The sequence below is a fragment of the Trachymyrmex cornetzi genome, unplaced genomic scaffold, assembly GCF_001594075.2.
Source record: "Trachymyrmex cornetzi isolate Tcor2-1 unplaced genomic scaffold, Tcor1.1 scaffold1027, whole genome shotgun sequence".
Classification (NCBI taxonomy): Eukaryota; Metazoa; Arthropoda; class Insecta; order Hymenoptera; family Formicidae; genus Trachymyrmex; species Trachymyrmex cornetzi.
Window position 1 is genome coordinate 34441 of NW_017295573.1, and position 6379 is coordinate 40819.

Here is a 6379-nt window from a genome sequence, read left to right on the forward strand (position 1 = left end):
GAGATTTACACAAAGAATTATCGGCAGTTCAGTCGCGCTTTACCGAATAAACTATATTCGACTTCGTCTCTTAAACTCACAAACTCGTAACTCGTAGTAATATACAACTCCCGCGCCTAATTCGTCTCTCTTAATGTACTCGTGAAATTCGCAACTCATAATTCGTACTTAACTCCCGTCTCGCACGTCTAGCTTTGTCGAACAAACTCACCCGAATCTGAATATTACCGAGTTCAAAAACGATTGACGCGATCCGATCTCGCGATGAGCAGCCGCCGTCACCTCGCGACATCTCGAAACCGACTTATAATCTAACGCGGAAATGCGACCCTACAATAATAATATGTGAGGTTGACATAATTATAATTCGGTAACTTGAACAGTTATGAAATATGACAGTTCCATTAGTAAAAGTGTTTTCTCCATTCATTGAGAATAAAAGTTTTAAGTAATTTTGCGGGAAAAGTCGCGATATACAATTAAGTTTTTAAAAATAAATTTTGTAGAATCGAATGAATGGAATTTATCAGCTGATGGACATCATACAACGGTATTTAAAACATTTCGGTCAATACAGGAAAGCCATAGGAGTAATTTAAAGGAAGCCGTCGTAGTGACTTGGGCCGCATTATTTATTTCACGAGTGTGACGTTAACGACGAGATCGATTGGGAATACTATGTATCTTGCTAATATTTATTATATTATGATCTGTACGTATCTATACTGAAAAAAGTGATTTTGCAATTGTAGCAAAAATTTTCTAACTACGAAAAATTAACTGAAATAGGTAAATGACTAGCGAGCACTAGGATATCGTATATGTCCTATATCTAATCGATGTAGATGACAGGGATAGAATTTATATGTAAATCATTTGTTAAGTTCAGCACAAAAGTCTTTCTGTGACGTCCAGTCAGATATAGGGTAAGGTTGCCGATATCGCACCGGCTCCTAGATCGCACTACCTCGCCTAAAAAATCAGTTATTTTATTCACACACTTTCTTACGGATTATTTACAAACTACAAGGTATTTCAACGCTGCTGCGTTACATTTGTGACATGAAATGCAGTAGGAGCCTCGTTATTTATGTAAATAAAAAAATCGTGATAGCGTTGCTGTTTTTCAACATATTTCATAGCAGAAATATAAAAAATGTAAGTTAAATAATCTACTTTTCTACAATTTGTCGTGTTTGGAACACTATTAGAATTAGATTAATTGAATTAAAATTTTTTTAACAATCTTGTTTGTAAATTAAATAAATAAAGTTTTACAAAATGCTACTGTTTCCTAAATCGCACCACAATGTAGTGGCCTAAATCGCATCGTGCATATGGCAACACGGGACGTACACTTCCACAATGCATGTCGGTGCGACATAACCATAACCTCTACAATAAGCATGTACGTTTGGCGGACCAAAGATCTTTGAAATCATTTCTTTCAGGTGAGTGAGGTTCACAGATAATTTCTACATATATTTTACTTATATTTTTTACACTTTATTTCTTTTTTTATTATGTAAAAATATATATTATAAATGTATATTGTAATAGAAGTGCGATTTCAACAACCTATGGTGCGATTTAGGCAACGTATTTCCAAAATCGCACTATTTACAAGTATGTAAAAAATCTTCATTTAAAATATTATAATAATAGAAAAAAAACCTGTCACATCTCTTATAAAAATAACCATGATAGACAGAAAAGTTTAGCGACGGGAGTTAAATAAATATATAGATCTTACACCTAGTGCTGTTTTCGTAATCCGCTTAATCTTACTAGCTGTGTATCAAATATTTTGTAACGTTCAACTGTCTTTGCAAGTTTATACCGGCATGGCGCGCGCCGCGCGACGTAGTAGCGCAACGCTCAGTCTATGCTGAAACAAGAAAACAGCGGCTTAATACATAGAAAAGTGTGTGAAACGAGAGTTAAAGTGAAAACATTATATGACTTTATAGAAGATTTGTTAAGAATATGGAATGTGCAAGTGAAAATTTTACGTCTTTAGAAGATTTGTTGAGATTATGGGATCTCGAGCAATATATCTCGGCGTTTAAAAGTAAGTAAAAGACAAACTATTGTTAACTAACAGTCTGTTTTGACCGCGTTCTGATATACCCTGCTAGTATTGTAGTATGTGTAACGTAAACTATAACCTTTCGGTACTGGCAGTGTACATCCGAATGCGGTCTTTGTACATCACGAAAACACCTTCAAGCGTTTTTAGTGAAGGTCAAACGATATTAGCTTTCGTGCACATTTTTAAGCCCATTCTACAATTGCGTAAGTGTAGTTGTAAATAGTTGTAGTTGTAAGAATTGATTAATCACTGTCGAATACGAGAAAAATGTTCAACTGTGATTGGTCAATTCTTACAACTACAATCACTTACAACTACGCTTACGTAATTGTAGAATAGGCTTAACCTGGATGGAAAGTATATGTTACGCCGTTGTTTTTACCGTTACTTTATACAGTGACGGCCGCAGCACAGACTTTTGCATAACGCACAATCCATAGTGCATAAGAGAATCAGCCAATCAAAATACTTCCCTTCTGTGAAGTGAGAGGAAAGGAAGGATTCTGATTTGTTGATTCGTTTATGCATTACGCGTTATGCGTTATGCAAAAGTCTGTGCTGCGGCCTTGACGATTTGGTAACGATGTTTCAATTTTTTTATAACGGTAACGATAATTAACTAAACGCTAAGGTTAGGAAAATCACTTTGGAAAAGTAACTCGTTAGCATTACGTGCTATTTATTGTAACACGTTACAAGCTACGAATTACTTTTTTTCAATAAATAATGTAATAATGATGAATACCTTTTTAAAGTGACTTTTCCAATCCTAGCATTTAGGTTATCATTACCGTCATAAAAATTGTAACGTTACCAAATTGCATTGAAAGATCCATGCAATGAATTTTAGAGTTAACGTTTCTAAGACGTTATTTTTTAATAATGATATAATTTATTAAGAAAGTATCCTTATATACATAAGCTTGAAAAAATTGTCTAATATTCTAGGTAATTGTATAGAGACTAATGATCTTCAGACTCTATTCGAACCTGAATGGAAAGATACATTACAATCTCTTATTCCAGTTGCTGGTCATAGAATAATGTTATCAAGAATGTGAAACAATTCATTGAAGCAGCCAAAAGTGATTCAAATGAGGTAATTAATATTTACAATATGTTAAATTAACACATATTTATTCACTTACCTTAGAATTTATGTTTTAAAACATATAATTTGTATGTCATTTCTTCACTTACTCATAAATTATCATATTTTAACACTAAGAAATGTTGAACATCAATTTAACAAAATAACAATCACATTATGTTATTAATTATACTTGAATAGTTAAAAAATTCAACATAAAATTTTAACAAAGACTTGAGTGGACGTTTTTAATACAAATACGAAATTTTCTTCACTGTATACGTTGTAACATTTTATATTTCATATCAAAAATACTGTTTTAACTATGTATTTGTTACCATCAAAAAGATATAACATATTTTCTCATTGTCAGTATTAAAATTCTTTCACGTATTCCTTTACTTTCAAATTTTTATGTCTTTTTTGTTTTCAGAATAATACTAAGATAATACATAGGAATGTTAGGGATGAGATTACTACTTCTTTTTCACCTAAACTGGTAAAAATCTGACATATATCTGAAAAATTTATTTAATAAATTTACATAAGTTTGCCTATTTCTAAACATTCAATTTATACAGAATACTAGTGATTTGTCATTGCCGGAAAATCTTCCAAAACCACAAAAAATCTTAAAAAATACTTCAAGAAAAAAAAGTATAGATAGCAATGAGTCCAATGATACTTTGTCTAGTAAAAGAAGTGTAGAGAGCAATGAGTCTAATGCGATATTTGGTGAAGTAAGTCATTAATCTCATGAATCTCAATTGTATTTTACACTGTACATTTTTATAAACACGATTGGTTTATTTTTTGAAAACTTTATCCTTTTTTTGCAGCAACTTCGACTTCTTTTGTCTAAATCAGGTACAGGTAGATGTATATTGCAACTGGCAAAGCAAAGATCTTATTTAAAGCATGATAAAGACAGAAACAAATTGACAGACATCATTATTGAAAATAAATTGAGCAAATCTGAAAAGTAAATGTATTTGTTATATATATTTCATATTTTTTACTTATACAATTAGTTTAGTATTTCTTTAATTATTTGAAATTAGATCTATTTTTAAAAATATTATTTCTTTATCTGTGTAGGATTTCAAATGCATATTTTATTGAACTTGTACGAGCCATACAATATATATTTCCTGAAGAAGATAGTGTAAGACTAAATTTTTAGCAGGTTTTTATTGCTAATGTGTAAGCTTATGTGAATTTTGCATAAACGCTGATTTTTTAGCAGGAAATATATTTTATTCCATATAAAAACTGTGATGGAAGGAAACTTTTGGCCAAAGGGAAATTAATATCAAAGTACTACTCTATTCGAAAGGAATTCAAAGCCCTTGGTGTTATTCAAACAAAAATTCAATCTGAATCTGATGATTCTGGAGATGATTCTAAATGTTAGTTGCTTCTATTTGCATTTCCTTCTTTTGGTGTGGATATTCACGAAATGAGCATAAACGTTCTAACTTTTGTTTCTATTTTTGTAATTTATTTAACAATTCTATTTTTTTTCAGTCTAATTTTGTGATTTATTTTATGTTTTCTTTTATTATCAGTAAATGAAAATCTACAGGCTAAACTTAAGTTTCTTGAAGAAAATATAGAGCCCTGGCCCACAGTAGTAGAGTATTGGACTGACACTTCTAAACACAGAATTACAGAATTGCATGAAAAATCTCGAGTTGTGAACAGAAATAAAGGAAGTAATAAAGGAAAAGCCAGTGTTAAAGGAAAGTTCAAAAGCGTAATTCCAGAAAAAATACAAACAAGATAAGAAAAAAAAGAATTGGAAAATGTTTCTACTTACATGAATAAATATGAAGCTCTTAGACAAAAAATGGATACATTTTGGTTAATATTATGAATATTATCTATTACTCTAGATTTTATCATGAAAATTGGTATTTCCATATAGACATAACATTTTTTTTATATTTTAGTTTCAAATAGATTTTGATTTGTCATATCCTGAACAAAAACTTAAAGCCTATAGTTGTTTTGGGAATTTTTGTGATCATATTGTACAAGCTCTCAACGATGAAGAAAGTAAATGTGAGGCTTTGAAAGATAATTTGCTTTTATTGGAAGATGAGATTTCAGAAGATAATATTGGAAAAATATCTTTACTTCTAAAAAAAACACATTATGTTGAGCAAGTTGAGATTGTTTATTATATTATCAATAATTACATTTTTCTTACATTTCAATAGAAACCAAGAATTTGGTGGTATTATTATCATTATGCTATTTAGATACTGTTGTAACCGTTGTCCGCCAACCTGCCAATAACAAGACGTAGAGACCACCTCTTACAGAAATTCAGGAAGGAGTAATTTCACATGTTACGATGAGTGTTTATATTATAAAAGATATATTATGCTCTCATTAATGTTTTGTACGTTTCATCAAAATGTATTTGTAGAAGTCAATTTTATTTTATTGAATTTTAATTATTTAATTATTTGTTGATTTTATTTCTGTAGTGTATGATTTTATTTCTATTTTGTTTGTAGAATGTTGCAAAACTTCAATCGTTTGTGGAAGAAAGACCAAAAAAATTGACTAATTGGGGCCTTACTGTGCAACCGTATGTTCTTGCCTGTGGATCATCTGTGGAAGATATAGATGCATATTACGTAATTGTAGATACGGAGACCAAATTTATTACTCACAAGTAAACCTTAAGAAATGTCAGACGCCGATTTTTCTCAAAATTTTTACAGATGTTTTTTATGACAAAATAATAAGAAATCTGTCATTAATTTTAGCCCAAATTGCGTGTGTCTGTTAAAAAAAATTTTTTGTTATTCTTTACAATTACTCGATTTTTATATGTTTAAAGCAATATTTCTGACAAATGAATTTGTACCCGATTTTTTGAAGCTCGATACGCATATAGAACACCAAAATAATAACAATAATTATTAATAGTAAAGAAACGATATCTCTTGAAAAAACTTTTTACAGAAATAGAGCTGGGTGCTCATCTGGATTAACCTCACGGTATCCTAATTCAAAAATTCACTAACTAAATCGCTATTACGCAACAAAAAAAAATCTAGTTTACCCCTTTATTTTATTATTTTCTTGATTTTCTTTATTTTTTATATATTATTATAATTCTACGTATTATAATATTATATATATTATTATATATAATATCCTTGTTTTTTTTAATATTTTGT

General features: G+C 30.1%; 1 long non-coding RNA gene across 1 annotated transcript; it reads left to right on the forward strand.

Annotated features, from left to right (window-relative positions):
• The first annotated feature begins 3632 nt into the window (after positions 1-3632).
• On the forward strand, positions 3633-4105 carry LOC108758704 (uncharacterized). The gene is made up of 3 exons (XR_001939959.1): positions 3633-3681; positions 3764-3922; positions 4022-4105. It is a non-coding gene; the product is annotated as an uncharacterized LOC108758704 (long non-coding RNA).
• The last annotated feature ends 2274 nt before the right edge of the window (positions 4106-6379 follow it).